Here is a 19,554-nt window from a genome sequence, read left to right on the forward strand (position 1 = left end):
TCATTCTGCCTGAGAGTTTTGTGTCTGCCTTCTCTCCGAGAGCTCTGACCCTCTTTGGCGTCCACCTTGGCCCTAAGCATTCTTCCAGTCATCCCTATCCTCGCCCCTCTGCATCCTTCGGAGCGATCTAGGTTAGTCCCGGAACCTTCATTTTTCTTCTAGCCATTTAGGAGCCTTTTCTCCTCCATTTTTCTTCTGCCGCATTCCTCTGATTTGGTCCCCTGTAAACCATTCACCCCTTGTCTTGCCTGATTTCTCTAGGATCTTTAGGATCTTTGTTTGAAATGTCCTCTAGCACCTCCGCCTCTAGTGGTTCCGGGAGTTCGTCCGCCTCAGCCCCCCAGAGCCCCCACACTGTAGACGAACCCACATCTAGGGCTGGGCCTCGCCCAGTTTTTGCACCGAGTGCCATTTCTTGTTCTCTGACTCCGGACAAACTTCTACTGATAAGGGTTCAGTATGGAGTTCCTCCGGAGTATGATCTGGAGCTTCCTGGTCCCTCTGATCGGGCTAGCACCCCCCTACCCGGTCGTTTCTGCCTGTATCAGGAGGCCTTCCATGCCGGACTCCGACTTTCGCTTCCGTCCTTCGTCGTCACCCTTTTCCATTTCTTAGATATTTCTTTAGCTTCAGTTGTGCTGAATTCCTTTAGGTTTTTGATAGGGTTCCTCTCCCTTTGCCACGTAGTCGAAGTTCAGCCATCCCTTTCTTTGTTTAGGCATTTCTACACCTTCAAGCGTCACCCCTCGGCAAAGGACTGGTGGTATTTCTTCCCTCAGTTTGGCAAGAAGGGGTTGCTGAAAGGTGCTCCCTCTTCAATTCATAACTGGAAGGGGAAGTACCTCTTTGTCCATTGCCCGACCTTGAGGCTGGGATTGCCCCCTTGGGGCTCCCTGAGGTACTCTATCCGTCGGGCCCCTAGCCTAGGGGAGGACGACCTTCAGGCCACCCGAAGGCTTCTTGGTTATTCGGCTCCTTCCCTTTCCAACCTTCTGAAGGAGCAGTTTTTGTTCAACATCGGCCTGAGTCCTCTGGATCCTGCGAGTATCCCATCTTTCCTTTCCTCTTTTTTTCTGCTCTTCTCTTCTCTTTTCTTTTCTTTTTTTTTTTTTTTTGCATGCCACTTCTTCCTTTTTTACCCTGTCACTAATTTTTTCTTCTTTTTCTCTTTTTTTTTTTTTTTTAGGGATGGACGTCAAAGCAGCACGGATGCTCGCCAGGGGTCTCAAGGCCCACAAAAGAAATGGCACTGCAGCCTCCGGATCGGCAAAGAAGGCCAGAACGGAGGAGACGAGCTCGGCCACGCCTGTCCAAGCGGCCTTCGCAGTTGACGTTCCTTCGGATGCCAAACCTCTGGCTCCCTGGGCCTCTTCCAGGAGTGCCCCCACTGAGGCTCCCATTCTGCGGAGGCACTCGGGGTCAAGAGGGGGAGGAGAAGAAAGTCGGTGGCCTGCAGGGTGAGTAGCCGTCGGGCCGCCATCGAAGAGTCTCACGGTTCCGAAGAAGAGCTGCGGGAGAATCCCTTCAATGACAAAAACTTGATAATGCGGCTGATTGACGGCTGCATCCTACCCGAGGTCGTCCAGAGGATTGATTGCGCCGATCTCGAACAGCGGGTTTGGGACTCCCTAGGGTCCTTTCTCGAGGTAAACAGATTCACCTTCCCCCTTCTCCTCGCTCCTTCGTTTAATTAGTTTCTCAACCTTCATTCTGACCTCCTAGCCGCCCTTGCAAATCGGGCACCAGCTCCTCGCCAATATCGAGGTGACAAATCGGGTGAGGAGGGATGTAATCCAGGCGGAGGAGAGTCGCCGGACTGAAGTCGATCACCTCAAAGAAAAGGCAGCTGAGGTAGTCACCCTCCAAGAGGCCTTGGAGAAAGAAAAGTAGGCCCTAGAGAAAGAGAAGCAGACCTCGGAGGAGACGGTGAGGAAGGCGGAGGTTGAGGTCGCAAATTTGGGGGAACAGATCCTGGTCCTGGTCTCGAAGGCCAGGGTTCTAGCGGTGGAGGAGTTCAAGGCCTCTACAGAGATGAGGGACCTGAACGTCAAGTTCGGCCAAGAAGCATTCATCAAAAGATTCGAGCTCTGCCAGGAGAAGGTGGTCAGGAAATTTCCCGAGCTCGATCTCAGCTTCTTGGGTGAGGCATCTGAAGATGAAGCCAGTCCCTCTCCCACTGCTACTGCCACCGCAGCCCCCCTTCCAGGGACACCGAGCTCCCCAACTCCTATTTCAGAGGTCTGAGACCTCTGACTTTGTATTTTTCTTTTATTGAAATTTTTCTTTTCCCTCTTGTCTTTAAGAAATATTCAATCAATAAAATTGGGTTTCTCTTTTTGGAGGGCTTCTCCACCTTGCTTCCCCTTTTTTTTTGTTTTGCTTTATGCAATGAGATGCGCCTTGATGCTTTTGTCTCCCGATGGCAGTGTCCTGCCGAAGCGCTCCCCCTACCACAGGGGATTTTACTGAAGTTCGCGATCCAACGTCTGAAGAAGGTTCACCATTTAACAAGAAGGTCGAAAGAGATGGATGGCGAGCTTTGCAGGTTGAGGGAGAGCCACTCTGAAGCTACCGCAGAGGCCACCCGCTTTCGAAACCTCCACGTGAAGGGGATCATGGAGTACAGCCGGAGGAAAGCGAACTTCGAGAAGGAGCTTGAGGAACACAAGAAGTGCGCCAGCGATCGATCTTGAGCTCAAGCTGCCAGGATCAGTTCTCTCAGAGTGGAGCTGTCGGCTGCACAGGAGAGGATTAGCCAGTTGGAAGGAAGCTCATCCCGGCTTTCGACTCAGGCCGACAGCGATCGAGAATGGTTGAAGAAGGTCTCCGACCTTCAGCAACAGCTCCAAGATGCCGAGGTGAGCTATGACGCATACCAGGCCGGCTGGTGCAGGCAGGTGGATGAATACAAGGGGAAGCTCAGGATGGCGACCGACGAGGTTGCCCGCCTTCAAAGGCGGCTAGCCGAGGGGGCTCAGTTTGCTCCCGTTCAGGATTTCGATGAACTCCAATCCCTGAGAAGGACCATAGAAGAGCTATCCGTCACCCTTGGGGAGGGTAAGGCTGAACTGTAGCAATTGAAGATCCAGCTAGTGCACGAGTAGCGGGCAGTCAAGGATGCGGAGGCAGAATCTGAGGTCCTGAGAAAGAGGCATCGAGAGGCGGAGAACGAAAACCAGTGACTTCATCGGAGATATATGGAGATGATAATGAGAGAGAAGGAATTGGAAGGAGAAGTCGAAAGCTTAAGAAACTCCCTGATGAGGGTCGAAGCCGAAAGTTTGAAGTCGGGATAAGTCGGGCCCCCTTAGGGCTCTTTTTATCTTTCATCCTCCTATGTGTCTTCTTTTGCCGCTTGTTTGTTTGTCGGCGTTGTTGCCTTTCTTTTTCTTTTTGATGCCGATGTTGTCAGGAGGTTCTTGGGTGTCACCGCATCGGCTTGCTTTTCTTGTCATCTTTCTTCTTCAGCCTCAAGGGCTCTGTAATGCACATTTTGCCAATGAAAGGAAAAGGTTTTTGTTACCTCTTTTACTCATGTGTCGAATTATCATTTGCCGAGCTTCCTTCGGCTTTTGCATTATCCGATATCGATGCCGTTCGAAAGTACTCGATCACCATCGCATTGATCCATCCTTCTGTTTATGGCCGCTGATTTGTCTGGGACCACTCGGGTTTGACACCTCCTTTTAGAGTTCAAGCTGGGAGGTCCGGGCTTATCATCGCCCTGAGGAAGCCGCCTTATCTCTGGCTCATGTTGAGAGCTTTCTTGAAGGTCAGGAATTTTGATAAGAACCCCAATCCTTGCTGAGACGAGATTCCTTGCATCTTTGATGCAATTTATTTTTTATTCATCGCTGATGCAGTCCGTCACTTTCCTTTTTAACTCCCCTCCCCTTTTTCTTTTTCTTTTTCTTTTTCTGAGTGAGGATTTTCCCTCTGCTCTTGGTGGGGTCGCGGGAGCATGAAGGGGTCGTTGGGAAGGTTCCCTTCTTCATATCTGGTCTTAAATGACCAGATCTTGACTGGCGTCAGGACGGGGTTCTTCTCCTATTTCTGACATAATCGATTTTAGCTCAGGTTAGGATGAGGTCCTCCTCTTATCGCTAACAGGGCTATGGGGGCGCATATGGGCGCTGCGGGGCCTCTCCCCCCATCCGGTCTGAGTGTAACCGGACCTTCGACTTTGCTCATGTTAGGGCGAGGTTCTCCTCCTATCCCTAACATGGCTGTGGGGGCACATGTGGGCGTTGCAGGGCCTCTCCCCTCATCTGGTCTAAGGAGAACCGAGCCTTCGACTTTGCTCATGTTACGGTGAGGTTCTCCTCCTGTCCCTAACATGGCTGTGGGGGCACATGTGGGCGTTGCAGGGCCTCTCCCCCCATCCGGTCTAAGGAGAATCGGGCCTTCGACTTTGCTCATGTTAGGGTGAGGTTCTCCTCCTGACCCTAACATGGCTGTGGGGGCACATATGGGCACTGTTTGGCCTCTCCCCCCATCCGATCTAAAGGTAATCGGGCCTTCGACTTTGCTCATATTAGGGCGAGGTTCTCCTCCTTTCCCTAACATGGCTGTGGGGGCACATATGGGCACTGTTTGGCCTCTCCCCTCATCTGGTTTAAGGGTAACCGGGCCTTCGACTTTGCCCATATTAGGGTTTATTTTTGTTGTCCGAAGGGGTCGTCCCCTGTCGTTACAAGTCCATGCCAAAAAGAAAAAGATGTGCAGATCTGAAAGGAATCTTAATTTAAAGTAGAGTCGTTCGTTATACATTTATAAATTTTCAAACCCTAGTGCTGTGGAAGGTCTGCTTCCTATCAAGGTCCTCTAGAGACAGAGTTGATGATCCCGATTGGAGGCCGATCTCTGGACTGCTCTTCCCTCCTTGGCGGCTCAGGCTACGGCAAGGCCCTTGGCCAATCTTCTCTACCCTCAGGCCGGCATCGAATGAACCTATCAAGTCGACCTCATCGGATGAGCTCCTCGATCTCATCTCGAAGCTGGATGCATTCCTCCGTGTCGTGGTCGTAGTCGCGATGGTAGAGGCAGAACTTTTTAGGATTGCATTTTCTGGGGTGCGTGCGCATCCTCTCTGGCCTTAGGAGCTGCTCTCTGACTTCCATCAGCACCTGGGTTTTCGATGCGTTGAGGGGGGCATAGCTGCGGAATCTTCCTAGGGGAGAGCCCCGTCGAGCCCGACGCTCCGGGCTTCCCTGCCTGCATGCTCGGGGAGGAGTTCGAGAATGTGGCTGAGCTTCTCTCGACCCTTTTTTAACTGCGGGCTTAGTTGAGTCTCCCACCTGCTGCTCTCTCACAGTCTCCTCATCCTTCATTTTGAAGGCTTCTTTCGTTCGGGCGTACCCTTCGGCCTGAGCCAATAGGTCAGCAAAATCCCTAGGATACTTCTTTTTCAGGGAGAATAAAAGGCCATTCTTCTGAAGGCCGCCTTTCAGGGCGGCCATCGCTACCGACTGGTCCAAGTTTTGGAGCTCCAACACGGCGACATTGAAATGGTTGATGTAGGCCCGAATGGACTCCCCCTCCCTCTGCTTGATGTTGATGAGGGACTCCGAACCCTTCCGGGGATGCCGGCTACTAACAAAATGAGCCACAAACTGGTGGCTCATCTGATCAAAGAAAAAGATGGTACCCGACTTCAGTGTCGAGTACCAATTTCTCATCGCTCCCTTCAAGGTGGATGGGAAGGCTCGGCATAGAATGGCATCGGGTGCGCCATGAAGCAGCATCATTGTCCGGAAGGCCTCTAGGTGGTCAACTGGGTCCGAAGTCCCGTCGTAGCTTTCAAATTGAGGGAGTTTGAAGTTCGACGGGATCGGTTCCTGCATGATCATTTGGAAAAAGGGAGGGTTAGTACAAATATCCTCACCATAAGCAAGGGGAGCGTGGTGGAGTTCTTCAATCCATCGGTTCATCTCCTGGAGCCTCCGGTCCAGGAAATCCTCTTGACTATGGGTCTCAAGGGTCTTCTGGCAGAATGGAGGTAGAGATCTTCCAGGGGTGGAATCGTGATCTGACTAAGGGCTCTCCACCCTCGGATTCATCTTTTCGGGAAAGACAGGGCAGCTGGCCCAAGTGGCCCATCCTACCATCGAATTTTGGTGTTCTGGTGATGCTCTCTCCAGTCGCACTGATGCCTGCGACTGCTGCTGCTGTTGTATGGCCTGCACAGCTTCAGTGAGGCCTCTGACCTGCTGCACCAGTAGGTTGAATTGCTCCGCGCCAACCGCCGTCACCGGAGGAGGAGGAGGAGGTTGGAAAACTGGAGGTGAGGCCGAAGCTTGAGATCTGACAGCGGAGGCCATTGATCACCGCGTGGATGCTTTGCAGGGAGGCATCGGGCGAAGACCTAGTGGGGGAAGGAGGAGTGGACGTCGGAAAAGATGATCGGAGGCGGTCCCGTTGAGCACTCCTTTAAGAACAAGGGTACTGCGAAGACACAGGGCCCTTCCTCTAGCGCCAATCTTGTTGGTGCAAAAATTCGCCTGCGTCAGAGAAGCTGGAGTCGAGGGAATCACGGTCGCCATCGGGACCTGCAAAAGAAGTCTAAATCGGAGTTGGGGTTGCTCTGGCAAGATCCTCCGATACTCAAGTCAGTTCTCTGCCTCAACAAGAATGGAGTGCTCGAACGGAAATTTTAGCAGAGTTTTGGGATAAAAATTAGAGCTTAGAGAATAACGTATCTGGGATCCCTCTTTTATAGGCAGAGGGGGCAATAGACTGATAGCGATGTTTGCAACCGTATGGCAGTGGGCTGCCCAGGGTCAGGAGGAGTTTGTTGCGAAGAGTAGTGGAGTGGAATCGTGGTCGTCACCGAGACACGCCACGTGGAGTCTGTTGCAGGGAGTGGAGCGGCATCCGTTGTCGCGACTTGCCAGAGGGTGGAGGAACCACGCAGTATCCGTCAGAATCCATCGCACGGAAGTGGAGCAGAGTCGTGGCCGTTATTACGGCCTACCAGAGAGTGATGGAGCCGCACGGAATCTATTGCAGGAAGTGGAGCAGAGTCGTGGCCGTTACTGCGGGCTGCCAGGGGGTCCAGGCCTGTCAGTCGACGTTCGGTTGGAGTCCGATCTCCGTAGAAGCCCGGATGGGGACATTTGTCGAGGAGTCTTGGCCAAGGCCTGTCTGCAATAGAAATCCGAAAAGAATTCATCCATAATGGAAGCTTGGGTGAAGGCTTACGGTGGGAATCCGGCCTGGACCCCCCGTGGTAGAAATTTGAAGTAGACCGTTTGTAGCGAAAACTCGGAGTGAGTCGCTCGCGGTAGAAGCTCGGAGTCCGGCTCCCGTAGGAGTCCGGACGAAGTCTTCCTGCAGTCGAAGTCAGGGATGAAGTCCAGCTCTCGTAGGAGTCCGGACGAAGTCTACCTGCAATTGAAGTTGGGGGTGAAGTCTACCTGTAATTGAAGTCGGGGCGAAGTCAGGCTCCCGTAGGAGTCCGGACGAAGTCTTCCTACAGCCGGAGTCGGGAATGAAGTCCGGCTCCCGTAGGAGTCCGGACGGAGTCTACCTGCAATTGAAGTCGGAGCGAAGTCCGGCTCCCGTAGGAGTCTGGGCGAAGTCTACCTGTAATTGAAGTCGGGGCGAAGTCAGGCTCCCGTAGGAGTCCGGACGAAGTCTTCCTACAGCTGGAGTCGGGAATGAAGTCCGGCTCCCGTAGGAGTCCGGACGGAGTCTACCTGTAATTGAAGTTGGGGGTGAAGTCCGACTGACGTAGGGGTCCGGACGAAGTCTACCTATAATTGAAGTCGGGGTGAAATCCGGCTCCCGTAGGAGTTCGGGCGAAGTCTACCTGTAATTGAAGTCGGGGCGAAGTCCGGCTCCCGTAGGAGTCCGGACGAAGTATACCTGTAATTGAAGTCGGGGCGAAGTCCGGCTCCCGTAGGAGTCCGGAAGAAGTCTTTCTGCAGCTGGAGTCAGGGACGAAGTCCGGCTCCCGTAGGAGTCTGGGCGGAGTCTACCTGCAATTGAAGTTGGGGGCGAAGTCCGGCTCCCGTAGGAGTCCGGGCGAAGTCTTCCTGCAGCCGGAGTCGGGGATGAAGTCCGGCTCCCGTAAGAGTCCGGGCGGAGTCTACTTGCAATTGAAGTTGGGGGCGAAGTCCGGCTCCTGTAGGAGTCCGGGCGAAGTCTTCCTGCAGTTGGAGTCAGGGATGAAGTCCGGCTCCCATAGGAGTCTGGGCGGAGTCTACCTGCAATTGAAGTTAGGGGCGAAGTCCGGCTCCCGTAGGAGTCCGGGTGAAGTCTAGCTGTAATTGAAGTCGGGGCAAAGTCCGGCTCCCGTAGGAGTCTGGACGAAGTCTTCCTGCAGCCGGAGTCGGGGACGAAGTCCGGCTCCCGTAGGAGTCCAGGCGGAGTCTACCTGCAATTGAAGTTGGGGGCGAAGTCTGGCTCCCGTAGGAGTCCGGACGAAGTCTAGAAGATGGTCGATCATCATGGAAACTTGGGTGGAGTCTGTCCGTCGCGAAGAATCCGATCGACGCTGGTGGGGGCCTATCCGTCGGCAAAACTTGAGAGTGTTGCGGAGGCTCGGCCGCCAGAAAGGTTTGGAGAGATGTAGTCGGAGGTCGGTAGGATCTCCGGAGGGTCATTCCTGTCACGAACTTCGGCTGGGGGGTATTTTATACCCAACAAGACCTAGATTTTTTAGCTTGAATAACGGCCTCAGTGTTATCACAATAGAGTGGCACCGATCTTTTAATCTCAAGAATGACTCCTAATTTCATGATGAACTTCTTCATCTAGATAGCTTCCTTAGTGATTTCATTAGCAGTGATGTACTCTACCTCAGTGGTTGAGTCAGCTACTGTCTACTATTTGAAACTCTTCCAACTCAGTATTGTTGGGAAATATATCCCAGAAGCCAATCATCAACCTGTTGATGGTTGAGCAACCTTGTATTGTAATTGATTTGTTAATAAATAAAATATATTTTTGGTATTTTCATCACAAGTTTTCATCTTCTAATGAACTCCGTTGTTATGATGAAGTCCTTAGGACTATTTAGATTCGATGAAGAGAGAATTTATCGATTAGTCCTTAAAACAGTTCACGACCAAATGATAGGCTGTTAATAAGGACGACAGCTTCTATTGAGCATAGGTCGCTGTAGGCCATATGGGTTGGTTGTTCTCTTAACCAAAGAGTGTGGAGACACTGGTATGGCATATAAGTGAGATGTACTGGTACATCATCATGGAACATAACCAACTCCAGAATATTCTACTGTCGAGAATGTCTCTGACGGGATATAGGTATAAGTGTCCCTTAGACCTGAGATCGTCTCAGTGACTTGCAAGCAACTCACTGTGCTTTGGTACTGGACTAACTGAATTTTTAATTCAGGGACGGAAGGCTTCTGGGCACAGTCAAGTACTTGCAAAGTTAGAGTGTGATCGAGATGGGATTGACCACTCCAAGAGTTGGAGAAGAATGAGTCGCTGTATTTCAATTTAGCAAAACTTTGACCAGGGTAATCCATCAGATGGATTTGATATTTTGAAATACAATGTGGATAATCTGATCAGAGTTGACAGTTGAACTCTGAGGTGTCCTATGATCATTTTGGTCAAGGAGATGAATTATATGTAAACTATATCCGCATGGGTTCTAAGGATGTTGTTCTACACATTCGACCTATCCGGTCGTCGGGTACCGTTGCTAGATGGTCATTTTGATTGGTATAAAAATTTATTCTTATGCTACCGACTTAGGTTCGGACCAATGAGGTCACACACATTAGAGTTCATGATTTGATCAGATGGTTGATCAACGATTAAGAATCGTTCTAGGGTTAAATGATCAATACGATTGACATTTAACCCAGTGCAAGTGTTGCAGGAGGATCGATTAGCAATTTGATTGCTAATTGGCTTAATTTGATTAAACCAATGTGCTGAGATTAAGTTTAATTAAATATAATTTAATTAGATTTAGTTTGGGCTTGATTGGATCAAGTCCAATTGGTTTATTGGATAAGCCAAGTGCAACGAAAAACTAGTCCTAGTTCAACTAAGACTTGGGTCAATCTAATTTCTAATTTGATTAGAAAATTAAATCAGATTTAAATATAATTTAATCTGATTAAATTAGGTTCTTAATTGGGTTAAAACTTATTTTAATTGGGTTGATCTAATTTTGATTTGATTTGGTTTGAGAAATCAAATTAAAATAAGTCATAAGATAGAATCCTAGTAAGACTAGGATTCCACCTTGCACCACATAAGCCTTCCCCATGCCCTCTCTCTCATCCAACGCCAATCTCCTCTTATTTTGTGTGACAAAAGCCCTCTCCCAGGTCTCTCCCACGTTCACAAAAGGTCTCCTCTCTTCTTTCTTACATGGAAGGTGGTTTGGATCAAATCAAAAAGGAATAAGTTTGGATTTCGAATTCTATGAGATAGAGTTTTAGAAATTCAAAACTCTTTCAATTTTGCACCGAATCTATCCAAATTTCTTTTAGAATTTTCATGGCTTTTAGGGTATATATTATGCATCCTTTGCTAGTGATCCATGCACAAAAATAAGGAGGAGGTTCTCAAGAGTTGGGCGCCCCTTAACTTGCCATGTTTGGATAAGCCTTGATTAGGTATTTGACCTAGACAAGGACTCTATCATATCTCTCTATATAAAATGAGTTTCTTCATAAAATTTTTGGAGATGATAGAGATTTGAGAGATATTTGGGCCACCCAAAAATTAGAGAGAAAGACCTTTGGGTCGTGGAGATATAAAAGATATAAGTTAGGATGTCTAGAGAGAGAAACGAGAAGAAGAAGAGGGTCTTCTTCTAGGGTTGTTTGTTTTCATATCTTTCCTCCCTCCATCTTGAGTTTCCTAAGAGCGTCTCAGATCTGAAACTCCTCCTTCTATTTTTTATTTTTGAAAGAGTTCAAATCAAGAAGAAGAAGGTACCTGATCAACCATCAAAGAAGGATCAGCGCAGTACTAGCATACTGTGCTGATTTCTTGAAGTAGGACTTCTGATTGAGATTCGTGGGCTCGTGTGGATGACTTCTAGAGGCCGGACGTATGTGTGGCTTGCAACATCATCCTCAAGCCTAGATCAGCGAGGTTAGAATGTCTAACTTGCAAGGTAATAGATCTGATCTATTGTTTAATACATACATTAGATGTAGTATAGAAACATGTTGATATGATCAACATGTAGTTCATGCTGTATATATATTTTTTAATTTTTGATTTAATACTATATAATAATTATGTAATAGGATCTTAGATCTAGGGATTCTCTAATTTTAGAAAATAAATTTTTATTTATTTTAGTCTTCCACTGTATGATCTTGAAAAAGTTTCAAGATCTAACCCTGAAACCCTAGATCTGGTTCCTACAATTGGTATCAGAGCCTAGGTTCCTTATTACATGATTATTTATACATGCTTAGATTATTTTTTAGATTAGATTTAATTTATAATCTGATTATTAAATCTAAAATTAAAATTTTAGATCAATCATGAACTGCAAGGTTGTCCTGCTGTAAGGTTTACCCCTTACAGTGCAAAGATTGTCCTAGTTTGTGTAGATCTATCTTTAATCATAAATTTGTTAGATATGATCTAGATTAAATTTATGATTTAATAGATTTAAAATATATTTAAATCTAAAATAAAATCTCTTTGTTAATAATTTTTGTGCAAAGAAATTATTTAAAGTTGAAACTGTTTCAATTACATGAACTTGTTTAGATTAGATCTAAAGTAATTTCATGTTTAATTCACTTGTATCTTGATTATGAATCAAACATGCAATATGGTTGGTAGAATCATATTGTAAAATTATTTTATAAATATGAAAATTATTTTTTGAAAAGCCGAACCCAACCCTCAGCCCAAAACTTAATTAAGAATTAAGAAGTTGTTTGATTAGGTTCTAGGATTGTGAATTGAAGAACCTAAGACACAAACCATAACACATTGGGTTAATGGGTTAGTGGGAATTAGGTCCATTAATTGGGTTAGACCTAGGTTAGATTAAAGATAGACTTAATTAGAGAATTGACTAAATCTAATCAATTGTTGTCTTAGATTAGGTCAAGGATTCTCTAGATCAATTACAATAGTTGTAGTTGGTCAAGTCCATGTCTTTAACGAGAACCAAATGGACTTGATTCTTGGCTAAGTGGTCTAGCATGAACTGTTAGGTTGATCTAATCAAAACTAATTAAACCAGCTGGTGTCTAAGGTAAACCAGATCGGTGGTTTTTAATTGGGAGCCCGCTTACCTGGCCATTTCTGATGGTGTCTAAGGCAAGCTTTGGCAGACCTTCCCACTGATCGAACTTACCTGGCCTCTTGGTGAAATTATGTTTTGATCGGATCACTTGACTATTCGAGCTGACCCATGTCAGCTAGGTAAATCAGTGTGACTGATTTAGGTGCTCCTAGACCAGCCCTTTTAATGGTCTCCCTTAAGCTGACTTGGTGAAGCCAGTGGGAGGATCATGATAAGCTAGTTCATCTGACCTCATCCTCTATATTATTTAAATCCTCTGAAATTATTAGGTCCTTAAAATGATAAAGTTATGGAGATAACTGAGTCATAGCCTCCCATTAAGGTATTTGATAATGAGTCCATTAACTCAATAATCATTGCAGACCCAAAGGCCTGGTGCTTGTTGACTAATGGAATTATCACTCATCATATGACGACTTGGAAGTATCTCTCTAATGGTGGTTAGGTGAGCCAACCAAAGTTGGGCTTAATCATTCGTTGGTTAGATACACCAAGTATGATCATGTTAATGGTTGGACCTAATCGGATCCTTACAGTGGAGGCCAAAGCCTACTGATTAGGTTTCTGGGGCAAAATTAAAATTACTAAAAATTATTTAGAGAAACAATTGGTTATGAACCTACCCTTAGATGTACATGGGTTGGCCAACCAAAGTTGGGCTTGTGTGCAGTCTAAGTGGATTCTAGTACCCACTAAGAAATTAGGGTAATTCCTGGAATTGGAGGTAGAGGCTACCAATTCGAATAAAATAGTGGGAGAAAACCTTTTGATTAAAGTCCAAATCTTTAGGTTTAATGAATCAATTACTAATTAGGTTATGGTTCTCCTTTGTGCAAATATGGCCACTTCCCTATCACTCCGATCATTGTTGGACAATGATAAGTTGGTGCGACCCAACTTCGGTAGCTAGTACCAAAAGTTGAAGATAGTCCTGGAGCATGAACGGATCCTATATGTCATAATGGATCCTGCACCTGAGGAGCCAGCTGCCAATGCACGTGGAACAGTCAGAGATACTTACCAGAAGTGGCTCAGTGATTGGACCACGGTGCATTGCATCATGCTGGCTGCCATCAGCGATGAGTTTAGTCACAGATTCGAGATGGCTCAGCCAAAAGACATGCTTCAAGTGTTGGAAGATGCCTTTGGCACATCCGATGATGTAGAGAGGCACAAGACTAGTTGTGCCATCTTCAATGCCAAAATGCGGGATGGTGCCTCTGTCACTGATCATGTATTGTACATGATCGAGCTGATGGAATGATTGAGCAAGCTCGGCTTTCCCTTGTATGAGCAGCTTGGAAAAGATGCAATACTGAACTCACTGCCCAAGCCTTATCTCCCATTCCTCACTCATTATAGAATGACAAAGCCTGATGTAAACTACCACGGATTATTGGGGTTGCTTCAGAACTTTGAGAAAGGTCACCAACTCCATAAGGAGTCGGTGAACTTAGTGGGAGGATCATCTTCTGGTTCTCGACCCTTTAAGAAAGGGAAGAAGAACAAGAAGAAGAAAGTGAAAAAGGTGCAAGTTCAGGCTGGGACATCTGTGCAGGGTCAGACCAAAAAGATCAAACCCGATAAGAGTCAAGCTGAATGCTTCTTTTGCAAGAAGCGGGGGCACTGGAAGAGGAACTGTCCCCAGAACATTGCCTCCCTGGACCCGAACAGGCAGAGAAAATTGCAAGTTGTTGCTGGACAAGGTATTTATATGATAACTCCTTGTAATTTCTCTATTTGTGATATAACTGACTGGGTATTGGATACTGGTAGCCCTTACCATATTTGCAATTCATTGCAGGGGTTGCAGGTCAGTAGGAGATTCGAGCAAGGCGAGAGGTTCCTGAACGTTGGAGATGGAAGACCAGTTCCAGTTCTAGCATTAGGAATCTTAAAACTTGTATTTGAATCCCATATCGTTGTTCTTAATGATTGTCATTTTTGTCCCAGTTTCTTTTTAAATGTCATTTCTGTAGGCCTTCTGGCCAAAAATGATTATAAAATTTCAATAAAGAAACAAATTTGTAATATCATTAAGAATGGTGTTACTATTTTTTGTGGATATTTGAACAATGGTGTGTATATGTTATCACAACCTGTTAATATAGTCTATTCAACTGGCAAGCACCCTAGATTAGATAGTGTGTCAGATATCTACTTATGGCACTGTAGGCTAGGTCATATAAATAAGAACAGAATAAACAGGTTGACTCAAGAGGGAATCCTCGAAGTCAGTGATTGTGAATCACTTCCAACCTGTGAGTCCTGTCTTCTTGGTAAAATGACCAAGTCACCTTTTACTGGAATAGGTGAGAGAGCTACTGAGCTCTTGGGCCTAGTACATACTGATGTATGTGGGCCCATGAGCACCAGTGCTAGAGGTGGATATTTCTACTTCATAACTTTTACGGATGACCTATCCCGATATGGATATGTCTATCTGATGAAACATAAGTCGGATTCATTTGAAATGTTCAAATGATTCTGAAGTGAAGTAGAAAAATAAACTGAGAAGTGTATTAAAACTCTTCGATCTGATCGAGGAGGAGAATATCTTTCTAGTGAATTTCTCACATATCTAGGAGAGAATGGGATTCTCTCCCAATGGACTCCTCTAGGAACACCACAGCATAATGGTGTGTCTGAAAGGAGGAATCAGACTCTGTTAGACATGATCCGATCCATGATGGGTTTTGCTAGCTTGCCGATATCCTTCTAGGGATATGCATTCGAATCGGTCTGTTATCTGTTAAATAGGGTTCCAAGTAAGTCTGTAATTAAGACTCCATATGAGATATGGACGGGACGTAAGCCAGCACTTTCACACCTTAGGGTCTGGGGTGCCCGGCCTATGTCAAATGATTAGTCACAGACAAACTTGGACTTACGTCTGACAAATGCTCATTCATAGGGTACCCCAAAGAGACAAAAAGATATTTTTTCTACCATGCTGATGAACAAAAGGTGCTCGTCAGCCTTAAGGCAATCTTTTTAGAAAAGGAGTTCCTTGGTGAAGGAACCATTGCCTCTAAGGTTGAACTTGATGAAGTTCAACAGGTAAAAGGACCAACACCAATAGCTGAACCTGAGTCAGATATGATTAGATCATATCCGAAGCCCAATGTACCTGCACCATTAAGGCGATCCGGTAGAGTACCGCGTCAGCCGGACAGATACTATGATTTCTTGGTCCGGAACGGTGATCCCATCGAACTTGATGAGAATAATGAGGATCCGATCACCTATATGGATGCAATGCAGAGACCTGATTCTGAGAAATGGCTTGAAGCCATGAAATCCGAAATGGAGTCCATGAAGGTCAACGATGTATGAACATTGGTTGACCCACCTGAAGGGATTAAACCCATTGGGTGTAAATGGATCTTCAAAAGAAAGAGGGGCGCAGATGGAAAGGTGGAGACCTATAAAGCCCATCTGGTCGCCAAGGGGTATCGTCAATGTTATGGTATTGACTATGACGAGACATTTTTCCCTGTGACAATGCTCAAATCTATTCGGATAATGCTTGCAATAGCTGCCCATCTGGATTATGAGATCTGGCAGATGGATGTAAAGACAGCTTTCCTGAATGGAGAGCTGACCGAAGAGGTGTATATGATACAACCTGAGGAGTTTACATCCACAGATGAGTCCAATGTGTGCAAGCTTCAGAGATCCATTTATGGATTGAAGCAAGCTTCTCGAAGTTGGAACATGCATTTTGATAAGGTAATCAAAACGTATGGCTTCATTAAGAATGGAGAAGAGCCCTGCATCTATAAATGGGCAAATGGTCCAGTTGTGGTATTCCTTATCTTGTACATGGATGACATTCTCTTAATCGGGAATGACATCCCCGCACTACAGGGAATAAAAGTTTGGTTGTCATCACAGTTCTCCATGAAGGACTTGGGTGAAGCATCCTACATCCTAGGGATGAAGATCTATAGGGATAGATCTAAAAGGATGCTTGGGTTATCCCAGTCCATGTACATAGACACTGTGCTGAAGAGGTTCAGCATGGAGAATTCCAAGAAGGGCTATCTACCGATAGGCCAAGAAATTTCTCTCTCTAAGAAAGATTGTCCGACAACTCCTGAAGAGAGAGAGCATATGAGTAGAGTCCCATATGCTTCAGTCGTGGGATCTATCTTATACGCCATGACATGTACAAGACCAGATGTGGCATACTCACTAGGAGTAGTGAGTAGATACCAATTTGATCTTGGAGAAAATCACTGAAAAGTGGTTAAAGCCATCCTTAAGTATTTAAGAAATACTAAGGACAAATGGTTGGTTTATGGCGAGTCAGATCTGAAACTTGTGGGGTTCACAGACTCTAGCTTCCAATCTGACCATGATGACAGCAGGAGCGTGTCGGGTTATATCTTTACCCTGAATGGTGAAGCCATCTACTGGAAGAGTTCCAAGCAACATACTGTGGTGGACTCTGTTTGTGAAGCAGAGTACATCGCAGCATCGAATGCCACGAAGAAAGCTGTGTGGCTGAGAAAATTCATCAACGAGCTCGGAGTAGCACCCTCCCTCGATGGTCCGGTCCTGCTCTACTGCGACAGCACTAGTGCCATAGCTCAGGCGAAGGAATCCAAAGCACATCAGCAGATGAAGCACATCTTGCGTCGCTTCCACTTGGTCCGAGAGATCGTGGATCGAGGTGACGTCGACCGTCAGAAGATCGACGGAAAGGAGAACCTGACCGACCCCTTCACTAAAGCCCTGGCGATAAAGGAGTTCGACAACCACAAGTCAAAGATGGTATTAGATACTGTGCCGAGGGCTTTAGGATAAGTGGGAGTTGTTAGAAAATATGTCCCAAAAAGCCAATCATCAAGCTGTTGACGGTTGAGCAACCAAGTATTGTAATTGATTTGTTAATAAATAAAATATATTTGGTATTTCATTATAAGCTTTCATCTTCAAATGAACTCGTTGTTATGATGAAGTCTTGGACTATTTAGATTCGATAAAGAGAGGATTTATCGATTAGTCCTTAAAACAGTTCACGACCAAATGATAGGCTGTTAATAAGGACGACAGCTTCTATTGAGCATAGGTCGCTGTAGGCCATATGGGTTGGTTGTCCTCTTAACCAAAGAGTTGGAGACACTGGTATGGCATACAGGTGAGTGTACTGATACATCATCATTGAACATGACCAACTCCAGAGTATTCTGCTGTCGAGAATATCTCTGATGGGATATAGTTATAAGTATCCCTTAGACCTGAGATCGTCTCAGTGACTTGCAAGCAACTCACTGTGCTTTGGTACTGGACTAACTGAATTCTAATTCAGGGATGGAAGGCTTCTGGGCATAGTCAAGTACTTGTGAAGTCAGAGTGTGATCGAATGGGATTGACCACTCCAAGAGTTGGAGAAGAATGAGTCACTGTATTTCAATTTAGCAAAATCTTGGCCAGGGTAATCCATCAGATGGATTTGATATTTTGAAATACAATGTGATAATCTGATCAGAGTTGACAGTTGAACTCTGAGGTGTCCTATGATCATTTTGGTCAAGGGGATGAATTATATGAAAACTATATCCGCATGGGTTCTAAGGATATTGTTCTACACATTCGACCTATCCGATCGTTCGGTACCATTGCTAGATGGTCACTTCGATTGGTACAGAAATTTATTCTTGTGCTACGGCTTAGGTTCGGACCTATGAGGTCACACACATTAGAGTTCATGATCCGATCAGATGGTTGATCAACGATTAAGAATCATTCTAGGGTTAAATGATCAATACGATTGACATTTAACCCGTGCAAGTGTTGCAGGAGGATCGATTAGCAATTTGATTGCTAATTGGCTTAATTTGATTAAGCCAATGGGCTGAGATTAAGTCTAATTAAATATAATTTAATTAGATTTAGTTTGGGCTTGATTGGATCAAGTCAATTGGTTTATTGGATAAGCCAAGTGCAAGGAAAAACTAGTCCTAGTTCAACTAGGACTTGGGTCAATCTAATTTCTAATTTGATTAAAAAATTAAATCAGATTAAATTTAATTTAATCTGATTAAATTAGGTTCTTAATTGGGTTAAGACCTATTTTAATTGGTTGATCTAATTTTGGTTTGATTTGGTTTGGAAAACCAAATTAAAAAAGTCATAAGATAGAATCCTAGTAAGACTAGGATTCCACCTTGCACCACATAAGCCTTCCCCAGCCCTCTCTCTCATTCAATGCCAATCTCCTCTTATTTTGTGTGACAAAAGCCTCTCCCAGGTCTCTCCCACGTTCACAAAAGGTCTCCTCTCTTCTTTCTTACATGGAAGGTGGTTTGGATCAAATAAAAAGGAATAAGTTTGGATTTGAATTCTATGAGATAGAGTTTTAGAAATCCAAAACTCTTTCAATTTTGCACCGAATTATCCAAATTTTTTTTTAAATTTTATGGCTTTTAGGGTACATATTATGCACCCTTTTCTAGTGATCCATGCACAAAAATAAGGAGGAGGTGCTCAAGAGTTGGGCCCCCTTAACTTGCCATGTTTGGATAAGCCTTGACTAGGTATTTGACCTAGACAAGGACTCTACATATCTCTCTATATAAATGAGTTTCTTCATAAATTTTGGAGAAGATAGATATTTGAGAGACCTTTGGACATCCAAAAATTAGAGAGAAAGACCTTTGGGTCATGGAGATATAAAAGACACAAGTTAGGGTGTCTAGAGAGAGAAACGAGAAGAAGAAGAGGGTCTTCTTCTAGGGTTGTTTGTTTTCATATCTTTCCTCCCTCCATCTTGAGTTTTCTGAGAGCGTCTCAGATCTAAAACTCCTCCTTTTACTTTCATCTTTGGAAAGAGTCCAAATCAAGAAGAAGAGGTACCTGATCAACCATCAAAGAAGGATCAGCGCAGTACTAGCATACTGTGCTGATTTCCTGAAGCAGACTTCTGATCGAGATTCGTGGGCTCGTGTGGACGATTCCTAGAGCCGGATGCATGTGTGGCTTGAACATCATCCTCAAGCCCGGATCAGCGAGGTTAGAAGTCTAACTTGCAAGGTAATAGATCTATCTATTGTTTAATACATACATTAGATGTAGTATAGAAACATGTTGATATGATCAACATGTAGTTCATGCTGATATATATATTTTAATTTTGATTTAATGCTATATAATAATCATGTAATAGGATCTTAGATCTAGGGATTCTCTGATTTTAAAAAATAAATTTTGATTTATTTTAGTCTTCCGCTGTATGATCTTGAAAAAGTTTCAAGATCTAACCCTGAAACCTAGATTGGT

This window comes from Elaeis guineensis, chromosome 6 (assembly GCF_000442705.2).
Source record: "Elaeis guineensis isolate ETL-2024a chromosome 6, EG11, whole genome shotgun sequence".
Taxonomy (NCBI): Eukaryota; Viridiplantae; Streptophyta; class Magnoliopsida; order Arecales; family Arecaceae; genus Elaeis; species Elaeis guineensis.